This window comes from Topomyia yanbarensis, chromosome 1, assembly GCF_030247195.1.
Source record: "Topomyia yanbarensis strain Yona2022 chromosome 1, ASM3024719v1, whole genome shotgun sequence".
In the NCBI taxonomy this organism is placed as follows: domain Eukaryota; kingdom Metazoa; phylum Arthropoda; class Insecta; order Diptera; family Culicidae; genus Topomyia; species Topomyia yanbarensis.
In genome coordinates, this window is record NC_080670.1 from 146,802,285 (window position 1) to 146,814,582 (window position 12,298).

Below are 12,298 nucleotides of genomic sequence, written 5' to 3' on the forward strand. Positions count from 1 at the left end.
GTATTCAAGGCCTACTAAGTGTTTTATAATTCATGGTTATCCATTGAGATAGAGACAAATTTTTGAATTTTAAAAGTTCTATGCCTAAAACAACCATGTGTCCGTCTTATCTCCCTTGTCCGTGTTACCCAGAGTTCCCCTTACAAAGTAAGGAAGAAAAAACAACAATCACAGTGTGTGTAGTGAAACGACCGAAGCGTAACGCAGCCTGAAGCAATTGTACATTTTGAACTTGATAGAAGCACAATTTCCAGAGCGGTGGAAATCGGAACAGATTAGATGGAGAAACATGGTCGTTTTTTTTTGCTTTACTGTGATACATTTCTTACTACATACAATATTGAATGATGTCGGCTTCGTCAAATTTGTGCAACGTTCTATTGATTGGATTTCAGATCACGTGACATGACACAATGACTATGTTGTGTTCAACCCGGTAAAAGTGTGATTTTTTCCTATAATATAGGATATAATATAATATATTATAAGATGAATCTTTCGTAGTTCTCCAAGTATCGTTTTTATTTTTATTATGTATTTTTCATAAATAACAGAATTCGATATTTGTGGGCTTATTACGAATCGGATTCAATAATCAAACGAATTGTTTAATGAAATTTTCGAGAATCTTTCTAACGTTTACTTGGGTTAATACCCAAGTATGAACGATTTTTGCCGGAGAATTCCAATATATTTAGGTTCAAAAGATTCCTATTATCGAACGATTTTTTCGTAAATCTGCTAAGAGTACTTTCGTAAAATATGCGCATGTTTATATGAATTCAAATGAATTATTCACTGCAACCTATTCATGCTTATAAATTCAACTCTCGCGGAACAAGTTCGAATCAATTTCATAAATCATTCGAATTATTTGATGAAATACACGAAAAACGTCGCTAATTTACGAATGTCATTCGTAATATACAGGGTGTTTGGTTTACAGGAAGTTTTGTTTCATGGAGGGTGCTGGAGTATACTATTTGGAGAAAAAATCGCGCAATGCATATCCTAAAATCTCAACCAAGTCAGAGCTACTGAACTGTTCCTTACGAGTGAGTTTTCATAACTTCTTCATAATAACACTAGTTTACACAATAATTTTTTCAAATGAACCCTAAATATTACCTCCGTTTTTGATGTAAAATCTTGCGATGAATCCGACGTCCAAAAAGGTTTAGGTAGAATTGCTTTCCTGGGACAATAAAAAAATAAATTTTGCATTAAAAATCAAAAATACGTTCACTAAAATCCAAATATCTGCGGTTATTGTGCATCAATGTTAAATATTGCAACACTAAATTGTAATTCACTTTCGCTTTCGATCATATGAACGTAGTTTTTTGCGTTTTGTGGTTCTCATGTTATTTATGAGTTTGTTGAACTTTTTAATATATTTTCCTCATTTTTAACGAAAAATGGGGATTTATTTGGTCAAAATTTTAAGCATAATAATGCAATTCTAATAATTATGTAGAACTTTACCAATAAAAATTCACACTAGTTAGTTAAAATCGGTTGAAAACTGTGGAAGTTATACTATTTATTGTTAAACACGAATTTTTGAACTACTCCTAATCAAGCATATTAATTATATTGTTGTAAACTATTTCCTCCAAAACGCTCCAATTAACACATGTGAAAGATCTGACGGTGTAAATATATTTTTACATTTCTTATAAAAGAAATGTATAGAATTCGCTCAAACTTTCAAGATTTTTTCCGAGGCCCGGAGGGCCGAGTCTTATATACCAATCGACTCAGCTCGACGATTTGGGACAATGTCTGTGTGTGTGTGTGTGTGTGTGTCTGTGTGTGTGTATGTAACGGACAAATTCTCATTCGTGTTTCTCAGCAATGGCTGAACCGATCTTATCCAAACCAAATTTAAATGAAAGAACTAAAAAACAGTATGAACGCTATTAATTTGTTTTTGATTCTGATGTTTAGTTTCCAAGATATGAATGTTTGAATGCGTAAAAATGGCGTTTTTCGCAGTTTTTTTTAATTATCTGCCGAAAATGACAATATAGATTAACAATTTATATGTTTTTAGATAGCTTTAACGAATACCTTTCGAACAAGCTATAGATTGTTGAAATCGGACTATTATCAAAAGAAATATTAAACATTAAATGCGGACGAAAGATTTTTATCATTTCCCATTGCCAGAAATATGACCAAAAACATGTAATCTATTATTAACGCCAAAACGGCTTATTTTAGGTCAATAGTATCTTCGGAGAATATAATGTAGGCAATATGCCCTTTCTTTTGGTATTGTGCTTTTGCTGATTAATCACCCTATGAGTGAGATATTTTCACAAATTTTCTTGTAAGTGATTATATCGAAATGATGTCTTCAGCAAATTTGTAGCTCTTACTTTTGCGAATAACTTTACTGAAGACTTCAAATATCTATTTTGAATACTTTAAAAGCTATGGCTTGTTGTTTGTGGATTACTCTTTGTCGCCTATTTATTGTTCAATATAGTAATAATCCATTGAAATAAGCCAAACAGTATTTCGATAAAACGAATTTTGTATTTCATTTTTGTATCTACAACCGCTAGAAATAATCACCGAACACTTCCAAGTTGTCTGGAAGGAACTTGATAACTTATCAGTGCAAAAATGTTCATTTGTGCGAACCTTCTGACTGCAATTTTTCTAACTTATAAACATCGGATCGATCTGAAACATATCGGAAAATGAGAAGCGAAATAAATTACTCCAAGCAACGGCGTAGCCAAGAGAAGGTTTTGGGGTTGACCACCATACAACCACCGCCCCCCCCCCCCAACGCACCCAAAAAAAAAAATTGAATTGAAGTTGAAAATTTATTGATGCAGACTGATTTAATTAAATTTTACAATAACAATTATCTGATCCGTACATTGATAACCTGTTGTTGCAAACATCATGAGGACTTTTGATAAATTGTCGGAATGGGGTCCTCCTGATATGTAACTGATCTATTGCTCTTGATTTCACAGCTGTCTAATAGCATCAATGTCAAATTCCTGCCTGAAAACATTCCAATAGAAAATTCCAGAGTTCTGTAATCAATCATAATCCTCAGATTTATTTTCAAATTGATCTCGTTTTTGTAGAGATGTACTGTAATAAGGGTCTTTATTTAATAGGAAGCGAAGTTAAAATTGATTTAATGTCTATGAAACATAGAACTGCTCACCAAAAAAATGCATAACTTTCAACATTTGCCAAAAATGTTTTTGTCTTTCTCATTCACTCTAAAATTCGTCAATCTAATCCCGACCCGGAGGGCCGTGTCATGTGCCAATCGACTGAGTTTGTCGATATCGGAAAATGTCTGTGTGTATGTGTGTATGTGTGTATGTGGAAAAAAATGTGACCTCTGTTTCTCAGAGATGGCTGGACCGATTTGCATAGAGTTAGGCTCAAATGAAAGGTACAACCTTCCCATCGGCTGCTATTGAATTTTTTATTGATTGGACTTCCGGTTCCGGGGTTACGAGTTGAAGAGTGCAATCACGCAGCAAATTCCCATATAAACTGAAATGAAAAATTTTCAAAATCAAATTTGTATTTTTGATGCCAAATGACTTTAAAATGCATGAAACATTGAGATGCTTGACAAAAATTGACTTTTTTAGACTTTGGTACATTTTTGCCTTTCTCATATAGAAAGGTTATGCAATCACTCTAAAAATCTTCAATTATACCGGCCCGAGGGGGGTATGCAGTGAGGGGTTGCTACTTTAAAATTAAAACTAGTTTAAAATTTCTTAACAGGTTGAAAAATTTCGGCAGGACCTAGACCTCCCGGATCTTTCTCCATGATCTGCCGCTGGTTTCAAGCGATGTTTCAGTATCACATAGTATCTCAAGATCGTGGCTGTCGATCCATTGTATGTATGTGCAAATCGTACTGAACATGTAATATTCATTTCCACCATTGTATTGAATATAACCAGCCATGGAATCGTAGTCTGGACAAATGAGACAAGCACAATTGCACTACTAGGTGGATTAAAACAGGTTTTTATTTTGGGAATGCGTCGAGTTGAGACGAAAACGTAAGATGATTAATAACGAGGATAACACTTTCCGAATGCAGAGAGAAATTTATGAAAAATGACGATTTCCATTCGACTCTAGCAGTTCCTGATCGATTTTGATGAGCATTTAATTTTTGTTATATGACCAATTATATGTATAGGTCAAATGTTTAAAAACAGTAATTTAAGGTCAAGATAGCATCATTTTGAAACCACCAATTTCGGAGGTTTAGTATCTTAGTAGTATCTTAGTCTTTAGTAAATAATTTTTACGGTATATTGTCCATGAAGTATTTATGGTGAATTTTCTCAGGTTAATATTCATGACTACAAAAAAGTCTCAAAAATTTCGCTAAAGACACGAACTCTGTCACTATTTTCTGAAAAAATAATTCTGCATAATTTTAAAACTTCAAAAATTACACTTTCGGAATTATGCCGTTTGGACAGTATGATCGATTTTCACCAAACCCCCACCAAACCGAATTTCTGGCTACGCCGCTGACTTCAAGTAAGTAGAAACAAAGTCGTTCTACACGTTCACAAGAAACTTCTTCGAATGCTGAATATCTATTATAATACATTGAAACCCCGATTTTATCAGCCAAATATGAACATATGTTTGATGGGCTCTAGCAGACGAACAAGACTGAATTCGAGTAAATCCTTTCTTGAGCATGTTTTTCTTATCATGAAGATGGAAATATGCAAAAATAAAAAGTGCATCATAATCAGAAATAGCTATCAGACTACCTCAAGGGACGGGAAGAATATTTTAACAGCTTCAGTTTATTATAAAGAAAAAAAATTGCCCGATTTAGTCAATGTCCCCATTTTGTCAGCCTAAAATATACCATGAGATTGATAAAAATGGGTCTTTATTGTATGTATTATTCACTGTGTTTCACATTAATAGATACATTTCATTTTTGGGGATTTTTTTATTGCATCGAACTACAACAATTTTTAGGTAGCTTTCAAGGGGTTATTTTATAGACTTCTTCCAAAATTTGGCGAACCTATTCCAATTCGTATACCAATTAATTGGTATACTTGAGGGTTTATATGTTGCAGATAGAGAAAATACTGAAATTTTCAGCTTTTTTCCTACACAATATTACGAAAGCTTATTAATACATTTTTCCTAATAAGTTTGTGAAAATTATAAACTATTTGAATTTTTTTAATAGTTTAATTTTTTATTTAACCGTGATTTTTAATAAATAGTGACCATCGCTTCACAACGTAGTCTATTTTTCATGGCTTGCGGTGAGCACGATCTCTCGAATTGCTGAACTGAAAATTATGGAATAGAAATTAATTTTTAGTATTCTTTACAGATTAAACTCGCCGCGCAGATAGCTCTGAATTAGACCCGCTGGTGCCCTAAGACGATTTCGCTAGATTTTCAGAGCACTGTGCACCCAGTGCATTTACGCAAGTGACGGAAGGTTATCGAAAAGTTTCGTGAAAATGAAAATTCCAGTAATGATGATGATTTTCCCAAACGGTTCGTTTTCGAGAGGTTTTTATTTGTTCTTTGACATTAGGATTAGCGATAATAATTCAAATCAAGGATACTACTGGGAAGTCACCTTTAGAAAAAGTCGATGTCAAAGTAAAATTTGAAACTATGCACGCATGCACTTCAGAGATAGCGTGATATCAGAAGCTGCGATTTCATTTCAACACTTTTTTGTGAAAAGGGCGATTGTTACAAATGTAAACATAAGGGTTTTTCATACATGCGAATGAGGGCTTTGAAACGCAACAAATTAAACTAAAAATTTTGATTCTACGATATTGCTTTCTTAAACTACAGCAAAAAATACAACGGGCGAAACTGTATTTTTGTTTATTTATTTAAAGTTTCGTCCTCCACGCTCCATGCAAACAAACAGGGCGATACTTTTTTTGCTAGCAGTTTAGAGGCGAAACTGTTATTTTCTGATACAAGCTGTAAATAGTAACAATGATCGCTATTGAAAAAACACGGACGAAATCGGTGGTGTAATACGGTAGTTATTGTAAAAAAACGTAAGGGCGATACTTCAATGCTGATAGGTGGGACCGAAAAAGTAAACAATCGCCAAAGGGGCGATACTATCATTTTGTCAATTTCAATAGCAAAAACAAATTTTAATTTAATAATTTCAAATACTTTATGAAGTTTTGGGTTTCGATCACTGAATCATGTAATCTAGGATGTAAAAACACAATAGTTCTTATATAATAAAACCAAGTCTGGAAATATTCACTGTTGATTTTCTTTGAATGGTATCACTGCTAGTATCGCCCTTTTCAAGAAAAAGCGTTGATTTCTTAGTTCTCAGTCACGTTGGAAATTTGAGTAAAGTATAAACTTCAAATCGATTAAAAAAAATTCGATTTTTTTGGCTCAGTACAATATATAACCCCTTTAGGAAAATTCAGTTTTCCCACCACAATTTAGATATTTTATTAACAGAGCATTAACAATAATTCGTTAGTATGTCTATTTTATGGGACATTTTTTCGCTTTCCCATTGATTTGGTTTGAGATTTCTAGCACTGATGTTGTCCTATGCTGATTTGAGCGATTCTCTGAGTCCTGCCACTATCCCATGTAGTATGTGTTATCAAAAACATCGCGAAGCATCAAGTTCTAAATGTTCTCAAACGATATAATATCCGAAGAGAGTGATAAGAGTTATAAGAAATGTCTCATCACACTGTTAGGTGGATTAAAAGCGTTTTTCAAACGATTTCACTGTATTCCCAAATTCGTGGACATGTGATAAATTTTCCCACTATCACGTCACTTTTTGTTTGACTAACAATTTATTTTACGTTAACAGAAATCTATATTTAGAAGTTTTATCTGAGATTCATTTAGGCTTCAGCGACGTACCGGTTTACTGTACTGATGAGTGTAAATTCATTATAGATACAGGTATATCTCCATAGTGCATACCCTCGTTAGTACGTACATTTTGCCTCAATACTACGTAGGGGAACATGGGGAGACTTGACAAAGCGCAGAAATCTATTATTGGCTATGACGTGTTCTATTAGATTCTTAAATTTTTTAAACAATATTTTTATATTTGATTCGTGCCCTTGAGGTAATTTTAAAAGTTTGGAATGAAAGATCCTTTCCTTATAGAAAATATTTCTTTATTAATACATTGGCATTAAATGATGTAATTTTTAATCAAACGTTGTATGGACATATCTACTCCTCTAATAATTACTTTTAAAGTACTCGTACACTATTTTATTCTTTACGATCTAGTGAAATGATTATACATAAATCGGAACATTGAAATAGTTATTACTAAAATTTGCACGACATTGATCGCAATAACTAATATTGGGGAGACTTGATCAACATTTTATGGGAGACTTGACCAACTGCCATTAAGCTGAAGAAAGATAAAAACTTTCTGATATTTGTTATGCTGTTAATGTTAATCACGTCACAAAAATCCCACATCACACATCAGTCTATATCTTGTAGTACTAGTAAAAAGTTAGCAGTAATATGGCTGTTTTCTTGTCGTGTGAACATGCAATGTAAGCAGTACAGTTAATCCTTAAAAAGAAATGCATTAAACACAGTCGAAATTTATGAAATGCCTTTGTTTCATGAAACTCATAATCAACTTCAACGAAGTGTTTCGAGGAAAGCTTTAGGCACAGCATGTTCCACGAGCTTCTGAGAAACCTCACTAACTTCAAGAAAATCTGTAATATTTCGAGAAATCTGTGATCCAGTGTTTATCTTAGAAGATTTGTAATGTTATCGCACCCACTAAACAAAAACTTCTGCTAGGAAGCGACCGCACAGATAACAATGGTTTTTCGGATTTTTAAAGCCATCAAATTTTGATTTGGTATATTTGTTCCAATACTTTGATAAATCGAACTGTTATTATTACACGAATAAAATATATAAAGCAACACCTTCTGGTAATAAAACATTTTTCGAATTTCAGAGATATAGGATAGTTCTAGTACTTCAAAGAAGTCCTACGAAATTCGAGAAAACCCTTCAAAAATTCTAATAAATTTATGGAAATGCTCAATGAAATGACACCATGTTCAAAAGAATTTGACACATTTTCAGATCAAGGAAATGTTTTACATGTCATTTTCAATCATCCTGGTTGATTGAACGATCTAAAATTAAGTACCTAGTAATAGGGTACACCCAAAATCCGACGGGTATGTTGCTATTACTTTTGGGTAAGCTTCTATTGTCTTTTTGGTAACAGACCACGCAATTATCCATTGCGGTATTAAACTCATATTCCCGCAAAGGTAATAAACGGTGGAATGACGATGTTCGGATGTAGGATAATTCGGTCGATTGCTATGATAGTATTAGTACCGAGTCAAACCAACCGGAATCCTGGCGGATCTCTGACCAAATTCAGGCTGGAATCTGCCCCAATATTGGCAGAAACCAGCCAGAATTACGGATTTTTTACTGGGTAGGTTGGATAGTGGAATAAACAGTTTAGGCGGTTTCCGGATCCGGCCTAGCTGCCAGATCCGGACCAGTTCCCAAATTCGGACCTCCCGGATCCAGACCAGTGCCCAGATCCGAACCAGTTCCCGGATCTGGACCAGTACCCGGACCAGTACCTGGATCCGGACCTAGCCCATCCCCTTTTCCGGACCTGAACCAGACCCAGACCTGGTGCTTAGATCCAGACAAGTGTCTGGATCCGGACCCTCGGCTCGGATACGTCGATCCAAACCATAGGTCTTGCTTCCCGTACATGACGGAAAGGACTAATCATGTTTTATGCAGTCGCTACCTTGCTGTTAACGTCCGTGATAGAAAAGAAATTTCAATGTAACACCAGCCGAAATACCCCACCACTATTCCGAGTCGTTTTTTCTGACTGTGCTTTGAAGCTAGCCGAGTGTGAGCCGATCTTCAAATACGGAATGTGTCGTGTAGAGAAAATCGAATCTCGTCTTTGTCCACATAGTGTTCACAAGCGAAGTGCTACACACTTCCAGACAATCCGACGCGATAATATTTATTGAATAAGAATTGATGAAACATGAGTGCGACGCAGAGAAGATTTGAATGTGTTGGTATTGCCGTTTGAGGAATTTTTTGTTGTGACTGTTTTAGCATGAAACGTCTTGCTATTAGAGCATTTTTTCTTATTACCGTAAAGGTATTACGGCCGAGTTTTGGGTGTAGTTTGTCACGAATAGGGCGAATAATTTAGTGATAAATGTTATTTTTGAAGAGTTTCATTCAATATTAAACATAAAAATTAATATTTTGAGATTTATTTTTGTGATTTGATAGTACGTATGTTTCGATAGTACGTACGCTAAACGAAGCGAAGGTGTACGTACTATGGAGGTACTAAACTATATCATGTATGACACATTCCGCCGAATGCTGTTTCGCCATAGATTATTTCGCCAGAAGTCGTTTTGCCAAATGGACAATTTCGCCGAATCAGTCATTTTGTCGAATGCTATTTTACTAACGGTATAATTTTAGTAACATAGTTATTTTGATGGTACCATGAGAATACTTATACATTTTATTATTGCGTTAATAATTATTATGGTTAGAGCAGGCATTGTAACTCTCACTCACTCACGCGAGAAGAAGCTTATCGTTTGTCCAACTTTGCCAAAATAAGATGAGTCGAAAAATTCTCCGTCTCCACAAATAGGGTGAGAATTATTTCCCCGATAAAATTTATCTGATTTTTTCTCGCCGGAGATGGTGATAATATTTTAATTTCGTGGAAATCAATAAAAATGTCAAAACATATACTTCATTTCCAAGACAAACGACACAGAAATGGAATAGCGCCAGCAAGGCAGCGGCTAATTTATTTATCCTGGTAGGTTGTATGAGTGCCAACAACTTTTCGTGTGAAAATGTCAGTTTTTATTGTCCAAGTGGCAAATTATCGGGACGGATTTACTCATATGAGTAATACATGCAATGCCTGGGTAAGAGGCTTCAGAATAGTTATAAACGGTAGGAAAAAGTAGTTTCTGTGCAGCAATTCTTGAACAATTCCTTCTTTGCGCTTTTCCGTTAAGATGCGTAAAACTGGAAGAAAGCTAACAATAATTGTGAGCATGTCACGTATGTGTATTTTACCTCCTTGCATGTTGTGGGTCGCGATAGCGCGTTTCATATACAACTGCATTTGTTGACTGATATGTGTCAATGAGGATGTTAGAGGATATAATCTTCGTAGTTGGTGTCGGTGTCAATTTCGTACGTCCGGGACAGGCGAAGTGCACCGCAATCAGTATTCATCTCTCATTAATCGAAATAGTACGGTGTCTCGTTTTACCTCCGTCTAATTTTCGTGCCAAGTGCTTTCTTTTTGGCGATTCATTATATCCTCCTCGTGTCGTCGTCGTCATCGTGTTATGCTCCAGATATGGAAACAGCTGACTTGAAAACGCCACAGTAACGTCTGAATGGATTACCAGTTTGCGACGAAGACGGGAAAGGATTTTATTTCCTTTTGGTGGTGATGATGTGTACGAAGATGGAATCTCATTAAGCTCCGGAGATAGTGTGGTATATGTGCAAGTATGAAAGACTCCTTCGATGACTCTACCGCGTTTGAAACGATTGCTAGTCTCAATGGGTGGAATCAGGCAATTTTACCACGTGAGCCGCTACCCAGCTTATTTCTCAGATACAACTGCGACAAGGATGCCGAAGTTTTTTTCCTATTCTTTTATCTCTTCTATGCTAAACAGAAAAAATGTGCACGCAATTTGACTGAATTTTCTCAGTAAGTACTAGATAAGAAAAAAAACTGAAAAGCTGGTAAGTTTTTCGATAAACATGTTCTAATTTATTCATAAAAATCAAATAAATGTACTAGATACGTATCGATTTCTTACTTCCTATAAGGAATCGAATGCCTTACCTCAGCATACGGTTTGCCCTGTAAAATAGGTAATCGGAAGGTCAATTGAACTAAATTCATGGAAATAACTTTTTTATTTTTTTTCGCTGCTGATCAGTAAGAGATAAGATGGTTAACACACACATCACATTTAAACATGTTCAATTACCGTTTTTTGTGTAGCAAAACAGGGAATGAGTATTTCAGCATGAAAAAATAAACACTGAAATCAGCTATGACAAACTCCTTCCTTCCCCCCACCCGAAGTTTTTTGAAGAAATTTGAAAAAAAATTGAAACTATTCAACAAAAATACGCCAAACTTTTAAAATGGAATTCCCAAAGTTTCATTTGCAAAAGTTATCTTGTGAGAATATTTTCTTGTACTGACCTCGGCACTTACCGGTCGGCTCGTTGTGGACTACAGTAGATCGCGGCAAAGCTGGGAGCTAAATGGCTCCTGGTATCGTGACAAAACTGGGAGCTTATTGGTTCACGAAACGGACAGCCGCTACATTCTGTAGTCCTTGACTGACGGCGAACATGGACTGGAGAGTGTGCGGGAAGTATCCCCCTAGCGACCACCAGACGATTCGCTACCACATCGGCCAATGGAACTCTGCTGCAGCACTGGCAAACTAAAGTGAAAGACGGAAGTCTTTAACAAAAACCTCTTCGTTGAGTCACTTCGGCGAACAGCGGAATCAAGTACGTTGATGCGGCTGATCTAACAAGAAGGATTGTGACGGCTTGTGACGTTTCAATGTCACGAAAACTGAAGCCACACAGTAGATGGCGTGCAGCTTACTGGTTAAATGAGTAACTCAGTATGCTACACGCTGCTTGTCTTAGAGCTAGAAGGCAGCCTCAGAGAACAAGGTCGGAGAGTGAGAGAGGAGCGCAAGCGACGTTTCGAGAAGCTAGGGACGCTTTAAGAAGCATAGCAAGCCAGTTTGTCATAAGTAGCTGTGCTGAGAAGTAGACGCCAATCCCTGAGGAACGCGTACTCTATCGTCATGACTAAGATGAGGGCCGTCGACACCAGCTGAAATATGCCCGGGTAAGCTAAAGATAATCGTTGAGGGTCTCTTCCCGAAACATGATCCAACTACCTGGGCACCGACATCGTACGGCGAAGAAGAACGAGCAAATAGTGGCAAGCGACTAACGACGAGCTCAAAGATACGTCGATGCGACTAAAATCAAAGAAAGCACTTATCCACATTGAATACCAAACGTGGCGTTGAAAGCTTAGATCCTGGTATATTCGGACATGTTCAGGATGCTACTGCAGAAGTGTTTAGATGATAGAATTTTGCCCGAAATGTGGTTTGGTGTTGCTGCCAAAGGCAGG

The 12,298-nt window shown here is 36.1% G+C and overlaps 1 protein-coding gene across 1 annotated transcript in view; it reads right to left on the reverse strand.

Annotated features, from left to right (window-relative positions):
* Positions 1–12,298, reverse strand: part of LOC131676734 (uncharacterized) — a 216,929-nt gene that overhangs the window by 125,312 nt on the left and 79,319 nt on the right. The window contains exon 2 of the mRNA XM_058956017.1: positions 1,129–1,195. The gene's annotated coding sequence lies outside the window, so the exon portion shown is untranslated. The remainder of the gene's footprint in view (positions 1–1,128; positions 1,196–12,298) is intronic.